The sequence below is a fragment of the Dermacentor variabilis genome, chromosome 2, assembly GCF_050947875.1.
Source record: "Dermacentor variabilis isolate Ectoservices chromosome 2, ASM5094787v1, whole genome shotgun sequence".
NCBI lineage: Eukaryota > Metazoa > Arthropoda > Arachnida > Ixodida > Ixodidae > Dermacentor > Dermacentor variabilis.
In genome coordinates this window covers 14,540,976-14,561,071 of record NC_134569.1, presented here as the reverse complement: position 1 = coordinate 14,561,071, position 20,096 = coordinate 14,540,976, and the positions used below count along the sequence as shown (strand labels likewise).

At 49.4% G+C, this 20,096-nt stretch overlaps 1 protein-coding gene across 3 annotated transcripts in view; it reads right to left on the bottom strand.

Annotated features, from left to right (window-relative positions):
• Positions 1-20,096, bottom strand: part of LOC142571392 (putative polypeptide N-acetylgalactosaminyltransferase 9) — a 305,969-nt gene that overhangs the window by 194,644 nt on the left and 91,229 nt on the right. The window lies entirely within an intron of this gene.

The window sequence follows — 20,096 nt, the reverse complement described above, 5'->3', positions numbered from 1 at the left end:
AGGCAAGTCGGCCTCGTCGTGCATCAAATCCCGTTCAGTTTAACGCTCGGCAGCGTGTGCACAAATTTTAGCCCGAGCCGAAACTCCTCGAAGAGATGACGTACGTACGCAACCAAGATTGATAGTCCGCCACTCTCGCTGGGCTCGGTGCCAAACCGGAAATAAAACGGGGAGGGCCCAACAGCGCAGCGGCTGAGACGTACACGCTTGCGCCTGCAGCGCGAGAATACGCGCACACACTGACACATGCAGGCACGCACACACGCCGTTTTTGATGTGGACGCAGGGATGGATATAGGTGCGCGTGCGACACAGTATCCGCTGCGAAGGCTCTGCTGGCGTCAAGAAAGAGCTCTAAAAGAGAGAGTGAACGCGTCTCCAGCAGGGTGCATAGACAGATGCGATTCGCTTCGGTACAGCTCCTTCAGTTGTTTGAGTGGCAGTGCTCACAAACACACCACAGCACACGCACGTGAGCACTGCATCGACAAGAGACGGTCGGAGGATTCAGACTTCTGAATCACCTCCCACTCCTTCCCGAACTCGTAAGTATAAGCCTGTGCCTTATTTTCCTCCTCACTCTTCAAAGCACGCAACGCAAGTTACGCAATCGCAACACAACCACATATTGGCACCCGCAATACCGTAGGCCGTGCGCTGGCGCAAAGCTCGCCTCGAAGAAAGGCCGCCGCCGAGAGATTGGATCTGGCGGCAAGCGATTTTCGTCACGGTGTTATTAAGCCCGCTAAACAAGCTTTGATTGGCCGCCGCCACTCGTCCATCATCAAGAACTCGGGCCGCGCAGCGCACGGCTGGCGAAATACGCGACCGCTTTCTTCTTGGCGGGTCGCCGAGGCCGCACGGCGACGCGTATACCTGACTGTGCGCCATCGCAAGCGATTCCCGGGTTTCCGCGGAAAATGCGGCAAGCGCTGCATCAGCGTTTACACCGCCGATCGATCGAGACCGAGGAGCGCCCGCTGCGAATTGAGAAGCCAGCGGAGGACACGCATTTCGATGAACGCAATTGCGCTGGGCGAAGCATTTCCCTCGTCTCTATTATTTCCCCCGTGGATCGCGACCCGCTGCTACCGCGTCGCGGTTCGTTGTGGCTCTTCCTCCGATAGCCCTCGTCTTCCTCGCTGCAGAGCTGACGTCGCGCTGTGACAGCACGAGGCGAGCGTAGCGAGGCGAACGCGCGTCACGTTAAACGAGAACTCGATGAAGCGCGTGCTCAATCGGAAAGAATTGCCCAAGGCCTCGGAAATTGGCGAACGCTACTTCATCGTTCACCGTATTCACGCAACACAAACATACGAGGTATACGAAGTCCCGCCTAGCATATATACATGGCGGCCGGAATTATAGTCGTGTCGTAGCTTGAAAGCTTTGAAATCCGACGTGTGAGATTCATAAAATCGAGTATATAGGTTGCATCGGGAACGCCATTTGTACATGCAGCCCATGGCACGATCGAGTAATGGCTTCTTTCCTATACACAACGATGCCAACGTAATCTCGTTGCAAAAATATAAGAAATAATAGTATTATAGCAGATGTTTTCGTTGCAAGGAATTTTAGCAAGAGACACCAAATGCTGACCAAACTGGGAAATGTATCACATAAAAAATAGAATAAAATAGATAACACTACTGATAAAACGAAATGGCAAATGGGCGGGAACGTGTACAGCGCTGAGCACGGAAACGAAGATTGTTATCATTGCAAGCATACACCGTGTGTCCCAGCTGAAGTTCGAGAAGCTGTTTAAAGAAAAAAAAAAGATTTAGAGATTATGATGCCAGATACGATTATACGACTTAAGTATCCCCATGCAAGCGATCTTGCTCGCGAAAGCGACAAGCGACACGATCGGGATGGCTGTCGCGTTCGCTCGTCGCCTACAAGTCGTGCCCCGTGCGAGCGACGGCTTTGAGCGAAGTCTCCCCGGTGTCGCCGTTATGAGCGCAGCAATATACGCGCCAAAACTGGCGTTACGCGTGCTTTGTTTAAATTTATGTTTTGCTGTAAGGAGCAGCGTAAAATATTTCTGAAGGTCTTGCAGTAGGTTCTTATCCTTGCACGTATCGAAATTTAGTCGTTTGCTCGTTCCGTGCGACACTCGGTAGTACTTGACTGATGTAACATCCCGTTCCAGCTTCGCGCTATTGGCTAGTCGCTCCCAGCACTTTCGGGCCAAGAGCGACGAATTCTAGATTTCCAGGAGCGAGCACTCGAGCGACAAGACCGAGCGATCTGTTCGAGCGACAGCGCGTTTCGTCGCTCGTCGCCGTCGCGCGCAAAATCACTCTCATAGGGTTTGGGCTTTACGGTGTTCAATCTTCAGACGCCTAACGCCCGAACACCGTAGATCCTAAAACCGCATCTTCCATCATGTGTTTGAATATCTCAGAGCGCAACTCTTATAGGCGCCCGTTCCTGCGGCAAGCGTCCGCAGTACCCAACGAACGACCACAGCATGAACGAGCGAACGCGAAGTGAGGATGAAATGCGGCGATAGCGAAGAGAGCGCGAGGAGGCAAGCGGAGGACGACGGTACGGCGAAAGCCGAGACCACACGTACGCTTGCGGACGCGCGCAAGCTCGCGTCCGCGCGCTTAGCGCCTGGCGCGCCTCGCGAGGAATGGCGGTTTTCATTCACCATAGAATTTCTCACTATAACACCTAGAGGGAAATCTGGCGCCACCGTCTATGGGAGTTTCCATAGAGGGAACTCTGGCGCTAGTGTCTACGTGAGCTACAATGGGAGCGGTTGTCCCAGCATGGGAATTATGGGAAGTACATGGATTTGCCTAAACTTCGTCCTTTTTGGCTTCAAACGGCTTTGTGACTAAGTAAACTCGTCATTTTCAACAGTTTATGGCGTAATAAATAATTAAATAAACATCATTAAAATTGCCCGACTGCAGGATTCGAACACAGGGACTCTAGTACAGAAGCCTGATATTGAAACCATTAAGCCACGGATGCATGTATCGACAAGCGAATGAAACGCACTTATGAATTTATCGCGGGCATGCCAGTGCTTTGAGACGCTTGGTGCGTTTCGATTTGGGCACATGAACAAGCTCAATCATTGCAATTAATAGCAATTGTACGCGTTCCCCGGCGTCTTCTACACTTCGAAGAATATAGATTGCGCTGAAATATACGACAATAAGATTTATATAGCGTAATATACAAAGCCACAAGAACGTCTGAATCCACAAGCACGAAGATCAGACAAATCCATGTACTTCCCATCATTCCCATGGTAGGACAACGACTGCAGCGCCAGAGTTCCCTCTAGTAATTTTGTAGGAAACTCTATGGGAGTTTCTTAAGGGGCGCCGTGCCGTCATGGGAATGACGGTATATGTGTCTGCGAGGCTTGTGTTGGCTGGTGTTGTAAGAGGCTTCGTCTAAAACGTGGATAGGGCTACACAAATAACGCGTTCTTGAAGTAACATCGTCTTAAAATGTTTTCATTCACGCAAATTGCCTCTTTACTCACCTACAATGCATGACGAAGGGAAGAAAGGCAAGAACAGACGACAAACTGTTTCAAAGTGAGCGCGATTCTTGTCGTCTGTCCTCCAAATTTAGCGGCCCGCACATACTTTTTACATATAGTTGTACATGCAATAAGAAGTTCTCATAGTTAAACAAAACATGTTTTTGTGTAATAAAGCTAAAACAGCTTTTTACTTGCTGTTTTAGTAGAATATGAATCATTGTGACAGAGGGCCCGGTGCTTACCTGGCTGTCCGAGAACGATGCCAATCCGAAGTCACAATATACCGGCATTCCCATGCATACCACAGCGCAGCAGCCTATGGCGTCCACAAAGACGCTTTGGCAGACGCCGCTTCGTACTTTGTTAGTGACAGTGACAGATATCTATAAACGTAATTATTACATTTTTATAGCTGTTAGATCAGCACAAGAAGGAAAGAAGAAGCACTTTCTTGCATGATATAAATCTGTTTCACTGAGAGTTTAATGTACCGCGCCGTAGCTGCGTAGCCAGGAGCGCCGACGCGAGGCAGCTCTAGCGTGCAATAACAGAGAAGCGCTGTTCCCCGAAATCACGCCGCGTTTCGAAGCGTACGAACCATGCCGCACCGTCTGCGCATGCGCGGGCGCGAGCTTGCGCGCGTCCGCAAGTGTATGTGTGGTCTGGGCGTAAGAAGAAAAGCGCAGTGCCGCGCATGACGGGCATTGCGGCGACGATAGCTACAAAATGGCACCAGAGTAGCGAGCGTTGCCTATGGAAACAAGGCGTTGCGTAAGCGGAAGTCTGTCTGCGGCGGATGCAGTGAATCGCGCCCACGCGCCACGATTAGTGAGGCAGCCGCGCCACACTTCGGTCCGTTTGCAACATGCCGCGCGAGACACTGTCCGCGCCAGCCAACATTTCGCGAAGTGAAAACACGCATACAGCTGCGCTCAAATTTCGCTTTAGGGAGTATCGTAATCGCAGGCGACTTTTATTACTTATTTTGACAGTTTGGCTAACGTTTGATGGGACACCCTATTATATTTTCGTGTCTGGCTGCTGGTACTGTTGCTTGCTCTTGCCTTAGCGCCTGACACTGTAATACTAGTGTCGGCGACGCTTAGTAGGAAATATGAGTGTTCAGTTAAAAATTTTCCGTGGTTCACTTCTATATCGATCACGCGGGACGCTGAAACTGCGCATGTGTAAATATATACTCTGAGGCTACGTGCCTATTGTCAACTCTGAACTGATAGGGGCTTATCGTTCACAGGTGCTGAAGTGGTGCGAAGTGTGGTAATAGACCCAATGGAATACAGAGAAGCCATCAAGTTCATTTACTTGGAAGGTCACACACCGAGGGAGAAGTTCGATAAGATGAAAGAGGTTTATGGGGAGGATTCATCATCATATCATGCACACCAGGCGACAATTTTCTGTGGCGGCACAGCCAAAGCATTGTGGGCGGTGATAGCATGGTTGGGTTACTACGCCAAGTAGTCCTAACGTTCTGCTGGCTGTTTCAGTTTCGTGTTTTGTTATAGTGATCATCAACGTTATCATCATCATCATCATCATCATCATCATCATCATCATCATCATTTGTCGAGCTTTTCTCGGGGACATATTAGTTTAACGTCTCCTCTGATCTTACAGGTGCGCTACTGAAGTACGTGTGCAAACGAACACAGTGCACTGCAATAATGTCCTATGAGAAGCGATATTTTGCATATCGAAAGAGAGTAGGAAGTACTCTGATAGAAGCAAGCATTCTTTTTTTTTTTTGAAAACCACGGAGCACACAGGAACGGCGCAATTAGAAGTCAAACGTAATGGAACAAGCTATTTCATAAATTCCATGGCATTCAAGGTCGGCATTTTCGGTTGTCTATTTTCGGGGAATTAATAAATGAATGCATTAAGCAACGAGGGGACCGAAGGTCACTGTTGCCTTTCGGGACACTTTTAGTGCGGCGGGCATGAGACGCCGTCAGCGTCTACGGGCAGCAGCAGCATTCCTGGCACGCTGTTTTCGCGCAGTGAAGCGAACGTCGTGGATCCTGCTGCCGCGGTGGAACGCAAGTGGACGCAACTTGCACTGCTAGCGCTCTAGCGCGACCCTCGACGGGTCTCGGTGCTGGAGGCGAAAAAAAAAATAATAAGGTGACTGCATTAGCGATGTGTAGGAGGCTGTCAACGCAAAGCGCCAGGAGCACTGTCGGCCGTACACGCGGACGCTTGGAGTGCTACACGTGAAATCTTGCCAAAATGATTACATCTGTGGCAGTGAACCGAGAATACCGAGCCTGTAAGCCACGCAATTACGAAATGGGCAGTTTCTTTTACCTACAACTCGTAATCGAAGTTGGGCTTGCACAGCTGGAGGACCCGCGGAAGACGGCCAGGGTGGCGGCGTTGAGGCGGCTGGCCATAGCGACCAGCTACGCGCTTGAGCATCGATTGCACGCTACACAGCGCCTTTTCCCGTTATCGTAGGCAGCAAACGAAAACATTCCGGAAGACACCGCTTTCATGATATGCTTCTGATCAATGAATTCAGATGAGCTTCCGAGGAGCCGTTCATGCTTGCATGCTGCCGAGCCATCTTTGTTTAAAGGAGCAGCATAACCAGATGTGAACATGTGTGATAAAAAACGATAGACAACAGAAAGCGGAAACTCTTGACGCAGCAAGTTTCTTATTTATTACAAAAAGAAATTTTTATTAAGAAAAGAAAGAATAGATTATATGTTTTGTGTTATGCTGCGAAGTCTACAGATGCTCACACTTGGAAATACATGCCGGCGCATACTAACAAAAGTGCGCTTCAGCTGCGTAGCTTTGGCTATGCTGCCACAGAAAGTTGTCGCCCGGTGTAGTCAATAACTGGCATCTTCAATACAAATGTTGTCGGACTTCGGTGGAAACAAGTAAAATTGCAGGGCAACCTCACATCGCTATCGACGAACACACCATGCAGCCAGTAGAGGCCGTTATTTTTTAAAATCGCTGCGTAATCATTCGAGGCCTGGAAAGAAATGTCAAGGTTAGTGTAGGGTCCGTGAAAAAAAAAAAAGACTCAAGACTACTTCCAAATGCGCAAGGTATCCGCTCGCTGGGTTACCCAGTTGCTCACACTTTTCCAGAAGCAGGAAAGAGTCGAATACTCGAAGGCTCTTTCGATGATGTTCCATGGGAAACGGGAGGCTTTCTTTCGACAGATTGATCACACAGGACTAAAGCAGGGCCCATCAGTATAATCCAGACACTAAAGCCCAGTCGATGCCATTCGGACTCGCCGCCTCCACAAAGGACGTGCACTCGCCCAGCCTTCGGCAGGCAAGGTCACGTTCAGAGTCTTTCTGCGCATGAGCAGGGAGTACGGTATAGAATTAGGGCGAACCACATCCGCCTTCGAATGAAGGATACGGCGCGATTGCATAGGCGTCTATTGCAGGCGTGAAATTCTAGTTCAGTGCCAGCTAGTAAAGCGGGCGTTCGCGTGAACTCGCACCAACGAGTCGGCTCACCGACACGCTCGAAGATTGTGGACCGAGCGGTAGGCGTCGGAGCCCCTGGTCACCTGCATTGCCCAGCACTACCGCCATACGCCTACACCCACCCCCTCACGGCAGCCTTCCCAAGCGAGATCCCCTGGGGTCGCCTCCAGACCCGCACCTCTCCGTGCCCCCTCGCGTATTCGCGCATCCACCCAGGTGCCACACGTTGCCTGTCTAGAGCCACATTCCTTTTTAAGTTCAAAATTACTCGCAGTTTTTCTATGGTGCATGTTTTGCACGCAGTGATTCATTTCTAGGCTCCTAATATGTGGTGTGTTGGCTAGTGTTGCACGTTTCTCGCAAATGCATGATGCAATAAATACCATTTAAGAAAAAAATTGGAGGACGCTTAAGCTTCGCCTTCAAGAGTGGAACGCGACAGCGTTCCCGTCGACCCGCCAAGGGGTGTAAGACAATGGGCTACGGCGCAGCGACTACGCGCCCCGCATCGGACGCGGTGAGCGTCGAGCAACGCAGCGTTCGGCGCGACAACGAAATGTGCGCCTGAGCAAGCGACGCACGCCTGAGCCTTAGAAACAGCTCGTTTCTAAGGCAACACCGCGTTCACTAGAGGCTCTTTTGTACCGCTTTGAAGCATCGAACTCGTGGCTCAGTGGTAACGTCTCCGTCTCACACTCCGGAGACCCTGGTTCGATTCCCACCCAGCCCATCTTGGAAGTTGCTTTTTAACGCGATAGCGTTAAGGAGCTCGTGTCGCAGAAAAGCCGGTGTCGTCGGTGTCCGCGGCGTTGGCCGTGAGCGATAAATCACGGCAGGCACCTCATAAATAAAAATCAACTTCCAATATGGGCTGGGTGGGAATCCGTCTGGGTGGGTCTTCGTCTCACACTCCGGAGTGTGAGACGGAGACGTTACCAGTGAGCCACGAGTTCGATGCTTCAAAGCTGTTGCCTTAGAAACGAGCTGTTTCTAAGGCTCAGGCGTGCGTCGCTTGCTCAGGCGCACATTTCGTTGTCGCGCCGAACGCTGCGTTGCTCGACGCTCACCGCGTCCGATGCGGGGCGCGTAGTCGCTGCGCCGTAGCCCATTGTCTTACACCCCTTGGCGGGTCGACGGGAACGCTGTCGCGTTCCACTCTTGAAGGCGAAGCTTAAGCGTCCTCCAATTTTTATTTATGAAGTGCCTGCCGTGATTTATCGCACACGGCCAACGCCGCGGACGCCGACACCGACGCCGACGACACCGGCTTTTCTGCGACACGAGCTCATTAACGCTATCGCGTTAAAAAGAAATACGCGGCGCATCGCGCTAGAGCGTCAGCTTGCTGTGGTCGAAGAAACCGCGTAACGCGATTTCGATTGCGCCCAGCACCAAAAGTATTTTAAAGCCCTCTCTTTCTTTTTTATCTGAAGCTCGGGTAAAACAATTAGGGAGAAACATGACGAGAAGAAAATTGGCGAAGTAATCCTAAGAATCGCGATGAAATGATTTCTGAGCAAAAGTGCCGCGCTTTTTCTCTTTGTCTTCTGCGCCCACGGGAACGCAGCGAGTTATCGTGTCATGACGTCACGGCGTGTTCACATCCTGGTAACCAAAACTGGTTCGTAGGCAAAAGTATTACGGTAAATTATTTGGGGTCCTCACACGCTCGCTAGTATTCCTTTTTTGCTGGATTTAAATGGTTTTGGCCTTCAATTGACGCAAGAATCATAAGTGGAAGACAAAAAGGACGTAATGCCAGCACTCGTTTAAGTATAAACTTCCTTGTCTACAGTGTCCTTTTCTGCGAAGCATCATTTCCGTTTCGAGTGCAAAAGTAGTTCCTTCATTGAGCTGCACACTTTTAGCCATTTAAGTTAATCCCAGGATGCATGCAAGGCTAAAGCTTTTCAAAGCTGTCATTAAAGCGCTCGGCCCTCCTTAACAAGCGAAGCATCAAATTTGCGCAAGAAAGTAGCGAAAGGAGTAGGCACATCTAGCGAGCATTTAGTCGACGTAGGAAACGAAAAACAGCAGCGAAGTGAAGAAATGGCAAAGGGCTCGTTTCCTCGCTGCGAGGCTCTGCTAAGGAACCCACGTGAGTCGGCAACAAAAAAAAAAAAAAGGCAGACGCGACAGAGCCAACGCGCTCGCACGAGCAGGCACGAAAATATGAACGACAGAAAGCTCGGGGACACTAATCGTCAGAAACGGTCAGGGTGGCGCAGCAGTTTGTGATTACACGACCTCGAGGCGAGGAAGAAAGCTCGTCGCCGTGACTGCCGCGCGCACTCATCCCTAGCTCCGGCCTCGCGTAGGCGCGCTACGAGCGGAAACCATGTACGGGAAAAGTGGCACGCGGGGCGACCCGTGCCGAGTTTGGCCAAGCTGTTTCTAAAGAAGCAGATATCTTAAAATACGGCGCAAGTTGCGGTTACATAAGACTGACGATGTTCGGTCGTCAGATCTCGTGACCGAAACCGATGGCTCTTATAATCGTATCTTGCACCGTGACTTTGCAATCTTATTTTATTTTGAGCACCTTACCTAACCTTAGCTGGAGCACACGGTTTACCTATGCCCGGATGTTTTTCTTCTTTCCTAGCTGCACCAATCTTTTGAAAGGTTACCTATTGCAGATAGCACAATTCTAACCCTTCATCTAAATTACTCTATGAGGCGGCCATTCAAATCAAAATGTACAATTGAATGATTAATGAAATTGCGTTAATTAACATTTCAATTAATTATCTTACGCCACATATCTAAATCTACGAAATATAGCCGCTCAGTTCGCACGGCGTGGCCGCTTGGAACGAATTCTCTGGACAGCACCAGTTCCGAGATATTAATTTTCAGATTGACCCTCGAAATGCATTGATGTTCCAGTTACTTTTGTGCTTCAATGCATAAAAACGGCGGTTTCACAAGAAAGTAACTTGAACGTCAATGCATTTCGCCGGACATGGAGAGACCATTCAGGCACCCTATAGAGCGGTGACGAAATGCACGGCTATTGACGCTATGGGCTCTCTCTCTCTCCGCCTCATTTTCGCTTTCAAAGAAATATCTGCATTCGCTCAGATACAGATGATGCCGAGAACGGGCTCCAATCTGTCTTTGACATCTATCGTGAATACTTAATGAATAAGTTAAGCGAACTTCGTTAATTACGTACATAACTGCGCAAATTACTCCTCATCTAGAGTCTGCTGTGAATCTGGACACTCAAACGGTGGCAACAAAGTGCCCCACGAATTGCGCAGCTTCAATTTTAAAAAATTGGTACAGCTTATAAAAAAACAAAGAAGCACCCAGTATAATGTGCAACGTATTCTGCAACGTCGGTGCGCATATTTCGCGTCTCGTTGTGCTCGTCTTCCCGTTAAGACGAACTAGAGGAGACCGCCAAAATCAGTTCGCCTTATACGAAAGGTACGTGGTACACAAAACAAAAACTTTATTACTAATATGTTAATAATTGCACAATAAAGGTATACACGAAACATCATAAAAACAAAGAGGCGAATGTTAGTATACACATTCATTCGACTGGCATGATGCAAAGCATTGTTTTATGCACTCTTAAGCTATTCATTATTTGTTGCTTTTCGGTATATTTTGCAAACATGTCACGCTGTCACAAAAGCCCTGATTTCACCTATATATATATTGCATGCTAAAAATCCTTCGCCATCTTTATTGTTGTTGAAAAAAAAATGCAGTAAAGTACTCAGGATGTTATCACCTGCATTATCGTGCGTTAACACCGCTGGTTATTGTGATCTCTGCAGGTCCTAAGCATAAATTTATCAGCCTGCACGTAGAAGCATTCCGAGGACCTTCGCAATCGCTATTTCAATCGTGTCAGTCCTGCAGATTTCATTGCCATCGTCGCAAAAATCGCCGTCTATACATCAAAGCCGCCTCCTCAAAGTCGGCTAGCGCGGGTCTCCTGCATGCCGGTCCGAATAGGAAGCGTGATTAACAGCCTTCGACTTAACCGAATTAGTGGTTCCATGTTGAGCGCATTCATCTTGCACCACGGGCCTGTGGGAAACAAACCACGCGCTGTTCCTCGTACATCCAAGGCCTCGGATTACAACAGCGTTCGCCTTGACGGGGGTCCACACTGCGCTGCGCACGCAACGCCGTGCAGCGGCAGCTGCGGCAACGTTGCCGCGATCACCGTGCGCGCGTCACGCGGCGCGACGGCGAAAGAACGCCGGAAATACGCCCCGTGTGGGTGCGGCTTAAGCTGGCCGAGCCATGTGGCAGACGCCGAAAGAACACGCACACACGCGGTAATCGTGTAAGACGCGAATACCAACAACGAGCGAATGGGTGACGGCAACATACGCAGGGCGAACGAACAGTGCTGCATCGAACGAGCAGAGGAGGTGACCCCGCGCCCCCCCTCCGCATATCCGCAAACGTTATTATGGGCTGTACATCGGGTTTCCAGCGCTTAAATCAGTTTTTAGGCATCGAATACAGCTTATGTGCGGATATACGAAACAAAGCTAGACATTTTGCGGAGATTATTTAATTTGAAGCGTTGGGAGCCCATAAGCTGCACGCAAATACTGCACATAGAAAATGATTTTTTTTCATTTTTATCATTTATTTTTTACTCGAGAGGGAACTGATTCTGCAAAGCGAATGGCTAATTCCATTTTATCGATGCTAACGAATAAAACGTACGAAGCAAAAATTAAGAAAATCTCATATCGCACTATATATTACAGCAAAAAAGCTTTCCCCATATACCGTATTTTCCTGTCTATAATAAGCATTTACCCCCAAAATTTTTCTCGGTGCGTCTTACAATACGGTGCGCCTTATATATGCACATAAAGCCAAGCGCGCTGGCGCGACCAATGTGCCCGTCTCTCTCTCTCTCTCTCTCTCTCTCTCTCTCTCTCTCTCTCTTATTTTTCTTTCTTTTTTTTTTTTAACAGGCGTACAAGAAACCGTGCGCGGTGGTATTCAGAGGCCGCGGCGGCAGCCCTGTACTCTCAGCGCGTGTGTTCCCGCCATGCCCGGAGACGCTGCCGGCAAAAGTGGTTGAACTTTTTTTTATTTTGACAGTGCGTCGGAGGACAAGGCCTTCCATTACTTCGAATGAAGTGCAAGAAATGACGATTTCCTGCGCCTAAAAGGAGCCTTGGTTAAAGTTTTATTCTGCTAGAATTTTCACCTCGTAAAAATGCCACTTATGGAAATTTAGTGCCCTAGAAATGGGTGAGCACGACATTCCGCGACGAATGTATTATACAAGCAAGCGTAATCAAGTTTGATCATGCCGTATTAGATAAAATAGGTGCGTCTTATACAAAGGCGCGTCTTATATAGAATTTTATATTCTTCAAAAGTCGCGAGAAGTATAGGGGGTCTTACACAAATATGCGACTATACACATACATCACAAAATACGGCACGTATATAGCGCTATGCTGCAAACAGGAGAAGAAGGTAGCGTCTATCGCCAATATATGATCATGATTGTCATTGGGCTTGATTAAAGGAGATTTCGGCAGGCACAACGCCGGTCTCGGTTGTTTGCATTTGGTGCCGTGGACACCGGGGCTGCATGGTACGGAACTGTGAGCGATACTGCTATAGGCCACGGATCGAAGCGGGACTGCATATGCAGGCGTCTGGACGTTCTTCCAGACAATCACGCCTGCAGTCGCGTCACTCCACGGCACCGGTCTCGGCTATTTGCAGTGGTACGAGACGCGCACACTGTTTAGTTGCATAAGCACCAAGTATGCGTGCCTATAATTTACCTGCCGCAGTAACTTAGTGGCTGTGGTATATTGCGCCGATATAAACAGCTGGAGGTCCTAACGATATATATATATATATATATATATATATAGAGAGAGAGAGAGAGAGAGAGAGAGAGCAGCTTTACTGAAAAGTCCCTGCTGGATTCGAAAGGGGGGACGGAGAGGCCGGGAGGCTAACCCCACAAAGCTCTCAGACGCAGGCCAGACCTTGAACCGTAGCGGCGTCCTCCGCCAGGCGAACAGCCCAGATCTGGCATTGTGGGCATTCGCTGAGCAATATAGCCTCCCACTGCTCAGGGGTCTTTATTTTAGCATCGTGGTTTATGCCGTGTCTGATATTGTTTGGAGCTGATGGGCATGCCCATACAATGTGATGGAAATTTGCACGTGTTGTATAGCACGTCTTACATAGTGATGAATATGGTTCTCGGTGTATTCGGCGGATGAGTAGTGGGGTATATAATACTTATAGAAGCAAGCACTTTCCCTATAGGGAAAGTGCTTGTTTGTATAAGTATCCACGTAATTGCTTGGTGTTTGTTTAATGATTTGTCAGTAGGGCGGTATTTATAACGAGCATTTCGGTAGTGTTCGAGGATTTCTCCGTAAGTAGTCATTTGTTCGTATTGGGAAACTGTTCTTTCTTGATCAGGTTCTGGGGGGCGTAGTTCTGTTTGTGGATTTGTTATCTGGGGAGAGATGGGCGACGCAAGTGACTCTATGGCGGTTGATACTTGCCCGGGCAGCGTCGTGCGCTGCGTTCTTCCCAATTACCCCCGCATGGAGGTCGCAGGCACACGACCAACGCCGCCGTGCCAGTTGAGTGGGGGGGGGGGGATGCAACGACGCTCGATCGTGCCCCCCACTGCGGCGTGCACGTGCCTCATAATCAGGTCTTGACTCTGGCATGCGTGAAACCACAGAATCCCAAGTGCACGCCTGTGCACGCATCTTACCAGCGCATCCAGAATGTAAGATACAAGTGCTCCTATAACACCAATGCCTCAGCCACCCTCGCACTCTCCCTGCTTATTAGCGTAAATGTGACCAAGTCAAACGCCACCAGTACTGGGAGAAATCAGTGAGGCTAACTACTTTTTTATTGGTTAGGTTATTTCTTGCTGGCGCCACGTACAAGCTCGAGGCTCTGTGCACGTAGTCGGCTCAAAGCCAGGACTCTGACCACGTGGTTTCGCAGAAGCGCGAGGGTATAAGTATGTATGAGCCATGCAGCTGAAGCGAACGTGCATGGGATCGATGGGGCGCGCTTATACCGCAGTAAATAACGCATGCGCGCGTCACCCACCGTTTCCCCGTCGTTGCCTTTTTGACCTCTCCGACGAAATTTGGGGCCGCGGGCCGAAACTTCGGCGATCCAATCAACCGGCCATGCGCACACGCTTTCTCACAGCGCTCTGTTCGCGCGGACGCCTCGCGACTATACACCAAAGCTAACGTAACCTTGCTACGATAATGCGTGCTACCCGCACGTTACGCACGATCGGGCCGACGCCAACCGTGCGCAAAGCACTCGCTCGCTGTATATAGAACAGCCAGGCACCGTGCGTGCACAGCAAACTGAACAGAACGACGCACTGGCCCACGAGAAGGCACCGTGCCACGCGTGTACACATGACGCCCACGGACACGAAACAGTGAGCAGAGGTCTCTCTCACTCCTGAATCTTGAGCAAGAAAAAAGGTAAGCACCCACGCAGTGCACTGGAGAACAGGGCGGCCATAATGCGCCAATTGGCTACCCTGCGTCACGATGCGCCATCGTGCACGGCGGCCTAGAAATGAAAGACGCCGTCCACGTCCGAGCGCGCGTCACTGCTCGGGGGCCGCTTGGCCGCACTGCGGGTGCGTTCACGTAAGCGGCGCACTACGGGCGAAAGCTCGGGAATACGCGGGCGCTGGCACGATCGGCACACTTTCGCGAGGGCCGCGCCGGCAGTGTGGCGCGTATTACGTACGAGTCCGATGAGGACAAAAGGGCGCAGGAGCCCGTGCCGTATGCGGAATAGCCGCTGAAATACACGAGGCGTGCATATCGCTCGTCGGTGACTACACGGCGAGTCAGGCAAGCGGCGATTACAACTGCCGCTGTTGAAGTTAAGAAGGCGTAGACGATATACCACCGCCGCAAGGAATGCGTGCATGTTGGCATTCGCAGTGCTCTCAGTTTCGCTGCGATCTGCGTTCCCTATACGTGTGACATGTCTGTATTTCCACAGATGTGTTAGCGCCCCACGATGACAAGGTTAACAGTGTCGAGCAAAGAAGACCAAGTTGGATGATGAACACGTACCGCATAACTATACCACTCCCGTTTGCAAGGACGGTTGCACGCGGAATCAAATTAGAGCAATATGCCATTTGGAAGCGAACTCGTCCGCCATTCACATCGTGCACATATTTGTTACTGTGCCCCAACGATCAAGTCTTCGGTGGTCGTTCCATACACATGTCATGCGATGAGGTATGCAGGAGGAGGAGCACCGGCCGAAGCGATTCCGCAATGCATTTCTGCTCGGCGCGCATAATGGCACAATGTGCGCATGCCGCACTGCCTTCTCCCGTGTTCCGTCTCTGCGCCCGTATACTTTTACGCGCGACATATATCTGGCCTTTCGGTCGAGCGGAAAGCGTAACTCAGATATCGCGTTTCACGAATGCCGCTTGGGTTGCAAACAGCGCTGTGGAGGGTCAGTAAAGGACGATCCACACGACGGACCAAATTGCTCTTTTGGACCGCGGTCCGCGCATCACGTGATAGGACGTCACCAGTTCGTGCGTACCGCCGTTGGCCCGCGCAAGACCGCGGCCCTCGCGGTCCAACAAATTGCCGAGGCTTTTCCCGCTTCCGTTTTGGCGGCGGACCGCATGCAAACCGCAGCGATTTTGGCTTAGCCAACGAATGTTGTCCGGCAACAGAGTGTCTTCAGCCAAATCCAATCTAGTTTTCGGCTCAGCAAAAGCCAGACGTTTCATGTTCGCTGTTGCGCCTACACGTTCGTGCAGCAGATATATTTTTTAAACACCGTGGCCTCTTGGAGTGACGAGGAGGTTTTTTCATTTTGTATACCTCGTTGAGCAGTTCCCGGCTTTGTGGGACTCGAGCCGGTATGATAACAATGATAACACTCTGGCCGAGAGTGTAGCTGGTTGGTCTGCTCTGCCGTCTGCTATGGCGGTCCGCCGTGTGGATGTGCTCTGCGCCGGACCGGACCGCGGCGGGCCGTGACGTCGCATCACGTGACCGAGCGGCCCGCAGACTTGGTCCGTCGTGTGGATCGGCCTTAACCATCCGCACCTTATCAACGACACGCTTCTGTGCAAGGCCAATGTTGATAACGATCAGAGAAAGAAAGGATAAGCTACGAGGGAACTGAGAACAATTCATTTATTTATTTATTCGGTTAACCCAGCTGAACTAGGTTAGCTACCCTATGCCGGGGAATGAAAAAAAATTACGATAGGAGAGAATACTTAGGCGTGGGAGGCCGCTTAGGTGTAACTTAGATCAGAGGGAAGTTGCACGTACAAGTATGCCATGTAATACATTGAGCACCCCGCCGATTTCTAGCGCAGCCTCCCATCCTCTCGGTAGCCGTACTGCAGAAGCACGCCTAACAAGCATACCCGCGCTTCGATTCCAAGCGGAATTTAGAAGGGAACAATCGATACGGTAACGATTTGTGTGTGGGGGGGGGGGGGAGGGATACGTAAATGGGCGGGTGGGTGGGCACTATATGAGCCTACACAAGCGAACCTTGCATGTGTCCCTGAAGCAGTAAATAGCCAGAGCAAGAAATTTGAGGTGTCGATGTCACCTGTTTAGCGTCACCTTCGTGACGCCAAACTGCGTGATTACTACAAACACCAAAGATAAGATTCAAAAGGATCTGCGAAGCAGGTATATGTTTCGAATGCTGTGGGTTCTGTAAATAAGAGAGAGAGAGAGAGAGAGACAGACAGACAGAAATGCGAGAACATCGAAGTCTCCTCGCGTGCGTTGAGTGGGAGTCCGTGTACGCAACAGCAACTGAAGAGCAAAACTAAATATGTTACAGTGAGCGTCCCCTTCGTGCACGCGGGTCACACCAACACCACCTAGACAGCACAAGGCCTTTTCACTCCGATCCTTGATAGTGGCCCGACTGCCATAGAGTCTAATGGGGCTGCTCCCGAGTAGGCAACAGTGATTTTGACGTCGCCGCTTTCGTCAGGCCAGCCTTGGCAATGAAAATTCTGGGCCAGTAGCATGACGTAGTGAACATGCCTTGTGCTATCTATGGGCGGTGGTGGTTACACGCAAGCGCACGGCGCCGCGAACATTCACAGCGAGCACCGCGGCGTCGAAGCACAAACGGAAAGGAGCCAAACGCGGCGATTCCCCTCTCCACCTGCAGGCGCCTTCGTCCCCCGGCGATCGCTTCCCTCGCGGCGACAAGCATGATTTCACAGACGGCCAGTGGCGTAGCCAGAAATTTCGTTCGGGGTGGAGGGGGTGGGGGTTGGGCTCACTTTGCAGCTCTGCCTACTCCTTATAGATATTATCGAGGGATAAAATACATTAAGCATTAATAATAGCTGCGTTGCCATTGCCAAAGATACTGCAAAAGAATTCTTGAACGCTACGCTTTGTCAATACAAGTAAAATATGATTTTTTTTCATAAAGGAATATACCCGTAAGTCTCAAAAATTGTGCCCGAAATAACTGATATCAATGCTTCTATGTTTTCTGTATATTTAAGAAGTAAAGCAAATATCACACGAAGTTTAGAACTATATCAGTTTGAAACCAGCAAAGCAGTGCATGGCGCTGATCTGAAACATCTAAAGGCCATGAAGTGAACAAGTTGAGGACAAATATTTTAAAACAACTTTGTTAGCCTCCCTACCTTTCTCTCATTTGCATCTCTCTCTCTCTCTCTGTCATTCAAGAACCTTGTTTACATGTTTGTACGTATGCAACGACCAGGGAAAAACCTCACTGACACTGTCCTTTGCTAGAACGTATTGCGCAGAAGCAGCTATCACCGGTCGTGTATTGCGAGTAATTGCTCCGAAATTGTAGTCGCAACCGAGAGCACGTATAAAAAGCCGTAGTTCTGCAAAATATGCGAGGTCGACTCGAATGAAAGCGAGCCAATGCGAATATAGACAAACTGGGTACTTTATTCAAAAGTAGCCTCCATGAGTATTTAGACATTTGTCCCACTGACTAACGAGTTGCGTGATTCCCGTCTGATAAAACTCCTTGGGTTGTTATTTTTAAAAAAAGTGTGTAACGGACTTTTTCACGTCATGGTCTGACACGAATTTAATTCCCTTAAGGTGTTTTTTCAAATGCTCCAAAATGTGCAAGTTGCAAGGCGACATGTCTGGGATGTATGGCGGATGTTGAAGCGTTTCCCACTTGAATTTTGCCAGTTTTGTATTAACCACATCAGCGACGTGGGGACGGGCATTGCCGTGGAGCAAGATGACTCCATTCCTCAATTTTCCACGTCGTTTGTTCTTGATTGCGACAAGCAGCCGATCCAACGTTTCACAATATCGGAAACGATCAATAGCCTCTCTAGGTTTAGCAAATTCGATCAACAATGGCCCCTGACGATCAAAAAAAGTCAACTACACCTTTCCGGGCAGAAATAAAGACATTCGCTTTTCTTGGTGGCGATGAATTCAAATGTTTCCACTGTAAGCTTTGCCGTCGTGTTTCAGGCTCGCAATTGGCACCATGATTCGTCCTCGGTCACAATTGCAGTCAAAAAGTCCTCACCCTCATCGTGATACCGTATTGGATGAGTCAAGAGCGCCGAACCTCTCCGTCTTCTGGCGGCGGTTCAAAATCTTGGGCATCCATTGCGCACACGAGAGCCGATAACCGAAATGTTCATGAATTATGGTGTGACCCGAACCGTGACTGATGTTCATATGCCCTGCTAATTCATCGATGCTCAACCTCCGTTATTGTCTAGCCAGGCTTTGTAATTGTGTTGGGGGTGGTTGCACGGTGGCTTTGGCCCGGTCTTGGATCGTCTATGCAACTTTCACGTCCTTCTCTGAACCGCTTGCTCTAACGCTTTACAGTGGCCAATTAAATGAAATGTTCAAAGTACACTGCAGCCACACGGGGACTATTTTCCTTTTCTGAAACATCTTCATCTTTCAAAAACCTCACGACACCACGGTGTTCAACTTTTGGAATGTCCATTATGTTACACAACCATGTTCAACCCAGTGTATGGGAGCATTAAAGAACCTTGATCCTCACACCTGTGGGCCACTTTTGTAAATAAGAGATGCCTATAGGCCTGTGCCACGTGCATGCCTCGCAGATAATGAACCAAGCCATTATTGCGCAGGGTGGGTTGGCTCACTATCATTTGACTCGCCTTTGTAGATTAGAAATGCGAAGATACAATGGAACATACAAATGCGAAGATACAGCTTGATAAAGGGCAAGAAAGTCACTGGAATTAAAGCTCACTGCACATATACACAAATCTTCTCAACAAGATATTTAAATATACGTATAAGTCTCCAATAAATATACGTATCTAAGAAAAATTCACTATATATGATGCGTCTAACAAGGCAAATGAACATGTTGGCGGTGGTCGGGGTAACACGAGAAAAACGCATGCGCTCTAGCTAGCTCTGGCTGCCCGCGCGTAGCGAGAACAAGAAAATTGAAGAGGCTCAATGTGGTCCACGCGAATAAAAGTCCAAGTAGAAAAGTAAGCACGAACGTAGTTTTACCTTTGCTGGCTTTAGTGTCTTGACATAGATGCTTTGGCGCAGATGAAAATAAATGTTGATATTCTTTTCTGTTACATGACGGCACAAATGAACTACCGCAACGCTTCGTCTCATCGGACCTCACCGCGTGCTTTGTCAACTTGTCTGATAGTGTGTTGATTTGGCTTGTCTCGTCGTATGGTCCGATATACTACTTTAGAAAAGTCAATGCACCTTTGGCGTCAAATGTTTATAACGAGGGCCCTATAACGTAAAAGTATTCCACTATGTTTTTATTCCAATCTCCTGGCGTCAAATTTGCGTAACCGTCGGCGCAAGCATCGCGCGGTCAACCACAGGGCTGTCTGACCAATCAAACGCTCTCCTCGTTCATAGGAGGTCAGTTTTTTTGTTTGAAAAACGAATAACATTGACTACACTGAGCGGCTTGTCTTATCTAATTGGCTGACAAGCGGCGAGCAGCACGCTCAAGTGGAGAGGAATTCGATGGGGCCGAGCCACTGCACTGAAAATTGATAACCGGATGAA